The following is an 11,518-nucleotide window of genomic DNA, read 5'->3' on the forward strand; positions in this document are numbered from 1 at the left end:
GTGGGGTGGGATCCTCTGACACCTGACATAGAGGCGGCTGTCAATGGTTACTAGTCATAATGGCTATGCGCTGCTTGTCCACCAGGTTTCTCTTATGCACAGCAACCCAGGTCATATGGGCAGGAAGTGGGGGGGGGGTTGCAGTGATTTTTTAAAAAGTAATTAGCTGACACCAGGCGTCCTATTGGGAAGACCCAGTTCTCTGAGTGCATGTTCTGGAAGTCGGGCAATAGGGGCAGTACAGGATTCCTTTTGGTGTACCGACCTCCCCATTGCACCAAGGATTCCCTGCCCGAGCTGCTTTAGGTTGTGACGGATGTTCTCCTGGAGACACCTAGTTTGGTTGTCCTAGGGGATTTTAACATCCATGCTGCCACACCCTTACAAGGGGCTGCTCAGGACTTGGTGGAAAGCATGGCCTCCATGGGGCTGTCCCTGAATAAGTTTGGCCCAACTCATAGTCATGGACATGCCTTAGACCTGGTGTTTACCTCTATGGATGTGGGTGATCTGACACTAAGTAAAAGTGAAACAAAATAAGCACCATGGTCGGATCGCTTCCTGGTGCAACTGGACTTCTCCATGACCCTTCCCCACTGCAGGGAGGTGGGACCGATTCAGATGGTCGACCCTGCCACTTAATGGATCCAAATGGTTTCCAAAGAGTGGTAGGGGATGTTGATGGCCTTTCAGCTGATTCCCTGGTGTCCTGCTGGAATGCCACCAGCCAGCCTTGTGACTTTGCTCTGCATTCCTAATTTATCAGATGTAGGGCAGTGAGAGCATGGGGGGGGGGCAGCACCAATTTCCAAACAAGACCCTTTGTGACATTCACTCCATGGTCAGGGGAAAGCACTCCTACACGCAGAAGCTTTTCGCAGCCAAACAGTCATGTCTGTTTGCGCCGCAATTTGTTTAATTTTACCATTTCCCTTGCATTATTGCTTTGAGCTGTATTTTATAGTAGTTTTATTCAGATTTTTTACAACTGTATGTCAAAAATCACTTTGAGAGCTTGGTTTCAGTTGAAAAACACCCAAGAAGTTTGTGTAATAAATAGGGATTGGGGGGGGGGTTGATTACGTTTGCATTTGCTGGGTTTGCACTTTCCAAAACAACACACGAACTGAAGCACAGACATCCTACGCAATTCACACTTCTCTGAATTTTGCAGTGCAGTTTTACAGCCAAGTAATGTGTACTAAAAAAAGAATATAATATGGTAATCTGTACACAAAAATGCATTTATTAGCAAAAAAATAATAACATACAGGCATGTGTTATATTGGGGAGAAATGCTCTTCAAAAATGTGTATATTAGGCAAAATTGCATACAGACGTGCACATTAAGAGAAATGCTGATGAATTTTCGAAATGACTTAAAAAAATAAGTAAATGCAAAAGCTGATGTGGAAATGTGGGGAACTGAACTCAAGATGGGGGAAATGAGAAAAGAAACTGAAGGATTTAGTGATCCTTAGATTACTAAAATGATAAAATAAATAAATATTAATTTCTATCTGCACCCGAAAGGCTCCTGACATATATGTGGTATCTTGAAAATGGTCCCTTGTTGTGCCTGCATGGTCTTAGAATGTGGATGAGCTTGAGCCACAAAAGTTCATACATGTATCCCTAACATTATATTGATTTCAGACATATCCCAAAATCAGAAGCTTTCAAAGATTAGTCAGTAAAATTATCTGGTACTTATGTGATGTTTTCAATGGGTGTTACATATTACTCATTTTGAATAGCAATGGTTGAGGAAGTGTTTTTTGTTTTTGTTTTTAAGCCAACTTGTCTCGTTGCTACTTGCAGATCATGTGACAGGAGCTGGCAAAAAAACCTGCTTCTTAGTCCCTTGCAAAGTGATGTTGTAGATGAGCTTGTCTCTTGCAACTAACAGAAGACGCAACCAACAGAAGGACCAAGAACAGAGATATTTGGGTTTCTCTGACTGAACAAAATATATTTATCCAGCATTTGTGGCAAGCAGTCTTGGTAAGTGATTTAATATAGAGATTAAAAGCCAGAGAAAAGTGATATTAAAATGATTGTATCCTTTGTACTATATGGAAATAAATTTATGGGGCATCGTACTGTCTTTGTGGAAGTGCTGTGAAAGAGTTCTTTTATAGGATAATTGTGTTTTATAGGATAAATATTTATTGTAGCAACTCGGTATTATGTCTAAGTTCTAAGAAAGTTCTAAGAAAACAAACCGAAAACTTTGGGGTTCAGAAAAAGTATCAAGTATTCAAGTAACTGGATTTTTAAAAATTGTTTTCTCCCTCTGTTTTTCTCCCCTCTCGAAAATTAATCAAGTCGTTTCCAAGTATTTTTAAAACACCCACTTCACTTTTTAAATAAGGAATAGTCCGAGCAGTGCAAAACGAAGTAAAAAAAAAAAAAGATAAAAATTAAATTTGTGGAAAACATACAGAGTTGAGATGGAAAGTACCCCACCCATAAATGCTTTCGTTTTTGTTTCATTTCCCAGAACTGCAGCTCTTCAGTTAAAAAAGTTGGAAAGCCTGAGCACTTAAAGATAACGGTAAGCATTAATCTCTGAGTGCAATTCTATGTATGTCTACTCAGAAGTAAGTTCTATGAAGTTCAGTTTTCTCCCATGTAAGCCTTGCAGTCACAATTAATATTTATTAATGGATGGAAATGTGTTTTTAATAGGATCTATTATAAATCCAAGAAGGTCAAGGTACCATACATTGTTTCCCCTGCCCCTGCCCCCACATTTTACACACACAACAGCCCTGTGAGGTGGGTCAGGCTCTGAGATAGTGACTGACTCAAAATCACCTAGAGAGATTTGTAGCTGAGTGGGGATTTGAACCTGGATCTCCTCTGTCCCAGTCCACCACTCTAACTGCTAAACTACACTGTCTATGGTGTACATATCTGGTTAGGTGTTACATATTGTGACTGGCCAAGTGACCCAAGTCACCCAGAACTGCATGAGGCAGGGATCACCAACTCACCATCAGGCTGAAAAACTTCATTGGTGGCAATGGGTGTCAGGCTGACAGCCAAGTTGGAGGGAGAATAGCAGCGACTTCTTTTGCCTGTTTGGGGCAGAGAGATATATGTGAGAGTGAGAGACAGGAGTTACATGAGATTTGTACCTTTTTAGTCAGGATCGCTGAATACTAATCTCCAATATTGATCTAGAGCAAACATAACTTGTAGGTCAGACCAAAACTCAACCTTCAGCAACCCAGTGAAGGTCCTTAAGCAGGGAAACAAATGAGAACTTTATCAACCACTTTCTCTCCCTCTCTTTTACTTAATCTTTAAAAACTTCGGAGGGTCATGTGAATGCTTGGTAGGATGTATTCTGTAACTGTTATTCACAACGTAGCATACGTAAGAAGTTCTTCCTCCCACCGCAAAGGTTTTGAGGATGTGACATCATACAGTCCCATGTGTCAGATTTTCTAAATGTTACTGAAAAGTTAGACATACCATGTTTCTCTGAAAATACGCCATACCCCGAAAATAAGCCATAGTGATAGGCAGATTAACCTTGTAGGTTAAACTGTACCATACTTAATAAAAATAATAATAAGACATCCCCTGAAAATAAGCCACCGTGTTTTTTTGAGGAAAAATAAATATAAGACGGTGTCTTATTTTTGGAGCAACACGGTACGTCAGTGGGTTTAGGATTGCAGCCTTGGTTGTACCTTGGTTGTCGAATGCCTTGCAATTCGAATGTTTGGCTCCCGAGTGCCACAAACCCAGAAGTGAGTGTTCCGGTTTGTGAACGTTCTTTGGAACCCGAACATCTGACACTGCTTCCACGGCTTTCGACTGAGTGCAGGAAAGCTCCTGCAGGCAATCAGAAGCCACACCTTGGTTTTCAAAAGTTTTCGGAAGTCGAACGTACTTCCGGAACGGATTTCGTTCAAGAACCAAGGTGCGACTGTAAGTCTCATTGGATTCAATTAAGAGTTATCACTGACTAGAAACGCTTCGAATTTTCGCCATAGCAGCTTTGTGATTACTCGTTAGCTACTTCAGCAACTTTGTTATTAAGGTGCCGCAAGGCACTTGGTTGGTTTTGCTACAGAACAACAGGGTTGCCCCTCTGGAAATGTGTTAATGTTGAAAGAGATAACACAGGCAAGGCAGCTGATTTGTAAATATCCATAGATGGCTAAAATATGCATGTCTATTGTGCAGTATGAGTACATTTCCACATAGCAGAGGAAGAAAGACTTGTGCAAAATAGATCAATTGCAGCGGAACGCAATATGCCAGATGAGCGTGTGAATGAATGTCAGAATGGGCTGAGACACATGCAAGTGCAAATGCACCAGCAGGGCCAGACTGGTGCTTCTGCCAGTTCATTTGCACTGCATCGCCTCTTTGCCACCTCACCCCCCTCCCTTCCTGGTATGCAATAGCAACCCACCTGTTGGAAAACTAGTATAGCAGCTCCCCCCAATCCCTCAAAGCACTTGAATCAGATCAACGATTATTATTATTTTAATTTTTAAAAAATGCACAGAAGTGATGGAAATGTAAACTCTGCAATAATTGAAATATTGGAAAATAAAAATAAATAGCTGAACACCTATCCAAAGCAAATGTATCTTACTAAGCCCTAAATTGTATCTTCCCAAGATTTCTACCTAGTTAAAAGCTTACTGAATTCCCTTACTGAATAGCTTAAACATTGGGGTGGGAGGTTATAGCTACCAATCCAAGCAGGGATCCGAGGAACTATGGTTTCTGCAGACTAATGGGGGGAATTGAGAAAGATGGAACCTAGGATCTACAATTTTATTATCTAGTGCAGTGGTCCTCAACCAGTGGGCCGTGGCTGATGCCTTAGATCCCAGCTCCCCGGAGATATACCTATGTAACTGCCCTCCACTGGAAGCAAAATACTGGGAGAGGGAGACATGGCTTTGTGGCCAGATCAAAAAAAGGCTACTACAGGCAACTTATGCAGGGGTCACATTCCAAGCCCCCACATGCATCAGTGAAATGTGCATAAGTGAGGAGCACCCTGGAGAGCCCTAGTGGCTTATGAGGGGACGTCCTCTTCAGCCTCTGGGGAGGGCCTTCTCACAAGCCACTAGGGCTCTCCAGGGTGCTCCAGGTTCCAGGCACCAGTGGCGAAGCTGCATGCTCCACTACTGGGGGCAGAGAGCAGGCGGGGACATGGCTGGTGTGCCCTGGGGGCATGGCACGTTCCCCAGGGGCATGGCACAACGCCTGCGAGGGTGTGGCATGCTGCCCGCAGGGGCGTAGAACATGTTCTGGGGGTGTGGTGCGTTGCCTGTGGGGGCGTGGCTCCCGGCATGCAGGGGGTGCGCAGTGCGTGTCAGGGGGTGCCATGATGTCACCCTACCAGAATAGTTGTTCCAGGGGTGGTCCGCTCCCTCGGCACCCCAGTTCCTCCACCAGTGCTAGGCACCACATGTCTGTGTGGTCACATGCAGGTAGATCGTGCTCAAGTTGGAAGTTGCCTGGGAGAGTTTAGGGCTGGTACATAGGCACCACCTCTAAGGGGCCCAGGCCGGTCCCTACAATGTTGAGAACAGTGATGGAAGGGAGAATGTAAAGGCATTCCTTCGGTTTGAGATGATTTTTCATTTTTCAAAGTGCACTTTTCTGATTGGAAATTGCTGCAGGATTTCTGGGAGGAAATGCAGATATAATGCCCAAACATGACAACCGAGAAGGTGGTTCACATTAAATAAACAAAAACAAAAAAACAAAACTGGGGGGGGGAGGAAAGGGAGGAGAGAGACCAAATTTAGATTAAGAATTGTAAAGTATGTTGGCTGCTGCAAAATAGTGAATTATATTTGGTATATTTTTTCCAAATTATATATTCTTAATAAGAAGAAGAAGAAGAAAATTTGTTTTCATCTTTCCCCAACTTACAAAAGCAACATTTAGCAGGGAAATAAATGACTCATTATTTTTAAATGCCTTTTCAAAGCTCTACTGCTTAAATTTTAAGCCTTGAAAAGAAATCATAGGCAAACCCGCTAAATGATGAAACAACACAAGTTTTTTTACCAAGTATTCCACAGAGGAACTACAGTTGGTCAAGGGAGCCATCGAGTAAAAAAAAGAAGGGGGGGTTGAGAACCTCTGATCTAGTGTATAGGGGACCCAGAATGGTCCAAATAGGAAATCATTTCAGGTAAAAATTGAGGGGAAATGTTTAAAATTGGAATGGTCTAAGCCTTTCATGGGAATAAAGAGAATGTAAAATAAAAAATGCATTGATTTATAGCACAGAATGAGTCAAAAATCTGGCCTATAAAGGCTGTCTCAGAGAAAATGGCTAAGAACAAATCTGAGGCAAGAAATCCCTTCTCTAAAACAAAGAAGGCAAAAAGGCAAGCTAGGCTCCAAAGGACTTGGACCAAACAAAAATATATTAGGGGGAAATGGAGTTCAGCAAAAATAAAATTAAGCAAAAGAAAGCAAGTGACTTCTAACCATGAGATGCAGTATTTTTGATTTCTCTACATTTTCCTGTCTTCTGATTCATTATTCTCTCACATCTCACCTTTTTTCACTAACATTCAGTTAGTGGTAAATGACAAATCAGTGGAAGGTCCTTGTAAACATAGGAAGTTTATTTTATTTTTAATTAATGTGGAGGTAGGTGGACATACTCCTAAGCCACATAAAGTAAGGGTTTGGTTATCAGGGTTGCCTTCTATATGTTGTATTATTTCTTCTTAATTAAATTATACAGCAACCATGCTATATGAAAATGAGTACTTTTTTTCTGGCTTTCAGATGTCATTTTAATAAGGAAGACCAACCAGACAGAACTCAAATATGGGGAAGAAAAGGTAAGCTGAATAAAAATAATACTGAACAAAAATATTGCAAGTGATTTGGGAGGTTATATAGGGTTGCCATACATCCAAAATTTCCTGGACATAACTCATAAACTTTGCCCAAAAAGGCTCAACAACTTTTGTGTCCAGATCTCCACTTTTTGAAATATGGCAACCCCAGGTTATAATGTGATTAAAACATCAGGGTTTTCAAATTAACTTCACTGAAAGTCTGACCTCCAAAATTTAAACTTCCTTCCCACTAAATAGAAGCCTATCCGTTTAAATCTTTTTAGATGTGTGGTGCAAGACATAGGACAGGATTATGTAGACAGTGTTGACTTTGGTCCCTAAAGATTGGACAACTCTGTTCATCCCCAATAAGAAGATGATGGGCAGTATAGTCCAATCACATAAAGAGAATCAAAGTTAAATAACACTGATGCAGATGAAGGGGTGTTTGCAAAATGTTGAATATAGTGTAGAAAGAAAATGTTTGTTTTCTTTAACACGGTGTATTGCTTATTTTTTTCTTAAAAGGGCTAAAAAGATCAAGAAAAGCAACCAAGCGGATTTGCCTGCAAAAATTGAGGACTGGACTAAGGAACACGTAAAACAATGGGTGACAAATGAACTTAAGCTTGAGGAGAAACATGGCGACATCCTTCTTCATCAAGATGTGACAGGCGCCATTTTGAAGCTTTTAACCAAGCAAGACCTCACAGAAATGGGTATAACCCATGGCCCAGCTTGCCAAATAAGGCACGCACTGAAAAAAAAAAAATATTCCAAGTGAAAGTGTGAGGGACAAGGGATGCAGGGAAGTCCCTCCCATCTTAAGTTCTGACAGAAAGCCCTAGCAATTCTTCTGGGCATAAATGTAGCGAAAGGCCTTTTGATACTGACTCTTCAATCCTATATAATAAAGTGCATGTGTCTCTGCGTCCAGTTTTCCCTGTGTCCTTGGGTTACTGCGCATGTGCCCCACGGACACAGGGATTGGACCAGAGACTTGGAACGCACACACACACGCTCCCCCCCCAACCCCTCTGCCTGTCGTTTACCTACCTGCGGCCGCCAACCACTCGCTTCTAAGCAGCAGCGCGAGGAGGAGGAGGCTGCGAGATAGACCCGTGCGCTTCTCTCTCTCTTTCCATTGGCGGCTTGATAGCCTGTGACATAGAAATTATTTAACTCTCTTTGAAAATACGTTCCATTGTAGTGTAAATTTAATTTGACCTCTCCAAAGCAGCAAGAGACACGTGGCATTTTACCCTAACACCAGATATAGTAATTGAAAATATTTGGTTGTATCCAACTAAATTTTACTCAGAGCAGACTCGTTGAACTTGATGACCCCAAGTTAATAATTTCAATGGATATATTTGATTATGGCTGGCTGTAGATACAACCCTTTCTCTTTGCCCTGAAGGGCAAGGATGCCTCCTCAATCTACAGTACAGCCAGATGGGTCAGTAGCTAAAGCATTATCACTTCCTTGGGCAATAGAAGCTTTATGTTAGAATGATTGAGTTTTGAGCCTAAAAGCCAGGGATGAGGCACCTCTGGCCCTACAGATGTTGTTAGACTACAGCCGCTGTCATCCCTGACAATTGACCATGCTGGCTGGAGTTGATGGGAACTGGAGTCCAACAATATCTAGAGGGCCACACGTTCCCCATCCCTGCCATAGACATACATAGGCAAAAATATTTTTTTCTAATAAAGGTCATTTTAGTTTATCTTTGCAGAGGAAGAGGGAGGCTGGTAGATTTGCTAACTAATAATTTGATATTCTCTTCTGCCAGTCCAATTATCAATTCATGAATATAATATGATTTGATTATACCACAACCTGTTGCATAGCATATGGCAATTTCATTATCTTTGCTTTATGTATGTCATGTGTCCCATTGCAAAGACAGAGTATACTTTTCACAAAACCAACCCTGACTGACTCAACATAAGAGGCTTCTGCAGTCAGTTTAGTTAATTTCTGCCTTATACTTCATTATTTTTCTCCCTTTGTTGTGTTCCTCTCTATTGTATTGGATCCATACTTAGTCATGATTTAAGTACCCCTGATTTAAATGCAGCTAATTTACAATCCAGTGCATGTATATTCAGAACAGCTTTTCTTTTTCTATTTGGCTATGCTTTTTATCCGCTTACTTTTTATATTTTCTGCTTTTCTGTTCACTTTTTTAATTATTAATTTTATTGTTGGTACCTACTTAGTTTTCTTTTGAAGAGGAAGCAGAGGGGGGAAAAGGGTAAATAGCATTTAAATTTTGTTCTCTTTCATCAATAGTATTGTATCTATCTATCTATCTATCTGTGTATGTATCTATCTATCTAAAATAAGAACTTGATCTTGGTGGTCTGATTTTTATATTATAATCTGCTGGATTAATGAAATATTTGGGGGTCACCTGAACCTAGAAAATGGAAAGCCTATAGGAGAATATATTTCCTTGGATATTACCAAAGGAAAATGAAAAATGTATTTGATAGGGATTATTAAGGGATGAAGATAAATCCTAAATTGGTATGAGCTGATTGACAGAGTTGTACCACCCATAGGAGAGTGGGAGAAATTCAATATGGTTAGGATTTTAATGTGCACCTATCTAATTTGTAGTTTCCAAAACAATACATGAACTGAAACATAGCTGTCATTTGTAATTCGTACTTCTCTGAATTTTGTGCTGCAGTTCTTCTGCCAAATAATGTACTGTATTCATAAATGTGCATATCAGGGGAAAGTGTGAAAATAACATATCAAATGCATTATATTTGGGGAAATTGCTTTTAAAAATGTCGGCATCATGTAAAACTGCATACCAAAATGTGTATATTGGGAGAAATTTGCACTAAAATTCTGCTGAATTTGCATTAAAAAAAATTTCACAAGCTCATGCAGAAATGTGAAGTGAATTTAAAACTAGAAAAATTAGAAACTGAGAGGGGAAAAATTGAGAATTTTCCACCCCTAATTAGCCCATATACTATACTATTAGCAAACTCATTATCTAAGTGCTGATCCTCATGTAGCCAAAACAGCACCATTCACACATAAGAGGCATGTAACAGTAGTACAAAAATCCTTTGGGCGCAGGGGAACCTTAAGAAGAGGCACAAAACAGACCAGTGAGGACTGAGCATGGTCAATGGACACAGAATTTAACTTGTGACTGACTATTGAAGGGAAGAAACCAGAGGGAAGAGAGAATGGAATGGAATGGGGTGGGTGGAAATTTTCAACACATTGCAACATTTGGTTGCAAGTCACACCACCATTTGCCCCCCTGCCCTGTTTTTTTTTAATGCTTTTTCATATATAAACCCAATCATAGATTGATAGACGTAAAGGTAAAGGTACCCCTGACCATTAGGTCCAGTCGCGGACGACTCTGGGGTTGCAGCACTCATCTCGCTCTATAGGCCGAGGGAGCCAGTGTTTGTCCGTAGACAGCTTCCGGGTCATGTGGCCAGCATGACTAAGCCACTTCTGGCAAACCAGAGAACCGCACAGAAACTCAATTTACTTTCAAACTGCTAGGTTGGCAGGAGCTGGGACCGAGCAATGGGAGCTCACCCCGTTGCAGGGATTCGAACCGCTGACCTTCTGATCGGCAAGCCCTAGGCTCTGTGGTTTAGACCACAGTGCCACCCGCGTCCCTTAGATTGATAGATATGCCTGCATATATTACAAACTGAATTAATATGAGGACTAAACCTCACTTGTATTAATCCTGACATTGCTCAGATCTCTTATTCTGGCAGATAATGTTGCTCCTCCAAAGTAGATTTGGCCTCCTTGGGCAGCTTTTGCCATCTAAGGCTTCAATGTTTCACGTGTGGGGTGTGTGTGTATGTAAACCCACTGCCTATAGTAGGGCTAGCATCTGAATAAACGTGTATAGGTTATAGAATAATCTATCTTGGAAATTCCTAAAAAAGAGTATCGACTTACCTGAAATGGGAGAATGCTATGCCAGGGGTATAAAAGCCATTTATGAAAAACAAAAAGCCAACTTAATCATAAACAATGAAAAAAAAACCACATTCATTTCTCTATAGAAAAAGGAACGAGGCAAGGCTGCCCCCTATCTCCTCTATTTTTATACTAACACTAGAAATACTAAATTTGGAAATAAGAAGGGAATAAGGGATATTGCTGGGGGGAAAATCCTTCAAGCTAAAAGCCTTTGCAGACGACTTAATATTAACATTAGGAGATCCAATAAAGAGTATTCCCAAAGCTCTAGAAACCATAACAGAGTATGGCAAGGTCTCTGGGTTTAAACTCAACAGACTAAAAACAAAACTCATGGTAAGAAAATCTACAGAATCAGGAAAAAAAAGAATTGGGGGATCCTAGAACACGATTAGAAGTAGTGAAAAAAGCTAAGTATTTGGTGAATAAACATGTATAGGTTTAAACTGCAACTCTGTCCAATGGAGCAAACACCTAGGTAATGACACCTATCCTGTAGGTGTCAGTATTACACTATTATTTATGGCATTTTTAATATTTCGCTCACTCTTCTTGTTAATATATGTCTTCGTATATGTCTTCATAGAATCATAGAGTTGAAAAGGACCTCAAGGGTCAACCAGACTAAACCTGCATCAACCCATTTGGTGGACTCTCGGTGTTTTATATTCTAATGTAAATG

General features: G+C 40.7%; 1 protein-coding gene across 2 annotated transcripts in view; it reads left to right on the plus strand.

The window, feature by feature from the left end:
* The window catches only part of HEPACAM2 (HEPACAM family member 2), a 42,626-nt gene extending 32,872 nt beyond the window's left edge, over window positions 1-9,754 (plus strand). For both annotated transcript variants that reach the window (XR_015946420.1, XR_015946421.1), the window contains exons 11-14: window positions 1,822-2,004; window positions 2,504-2,557; window positions 6,793-6,848; window positions 7,377-9,754. The gene's annotated coding sequence lies outside the window, so the exon portion shown is untranslated. The remainder of the gene's footprint in view (window positions 1-1,821; window positions 2,005-2,503; window positions 2,558-6,792; window positions 6,849-7,376) is intronic.
* Window positions 9,755-11,518: the final 1,764 nt, after the last annotated feature.

Source organism: Zootoca vivipara, chromosome 11 (assembly GCF_965207765.1).
Source record: "Zootoca vivipara chromosome 11, rZooViv2.hap1.1, whole genome shotgun sequence".
Taxonomy (NCBI): Eukaryota; Metazoa; Chordata; class Lepidosauria; order Squamata; family Lacertidae; genus Zootoca; species Zootoca vivipara.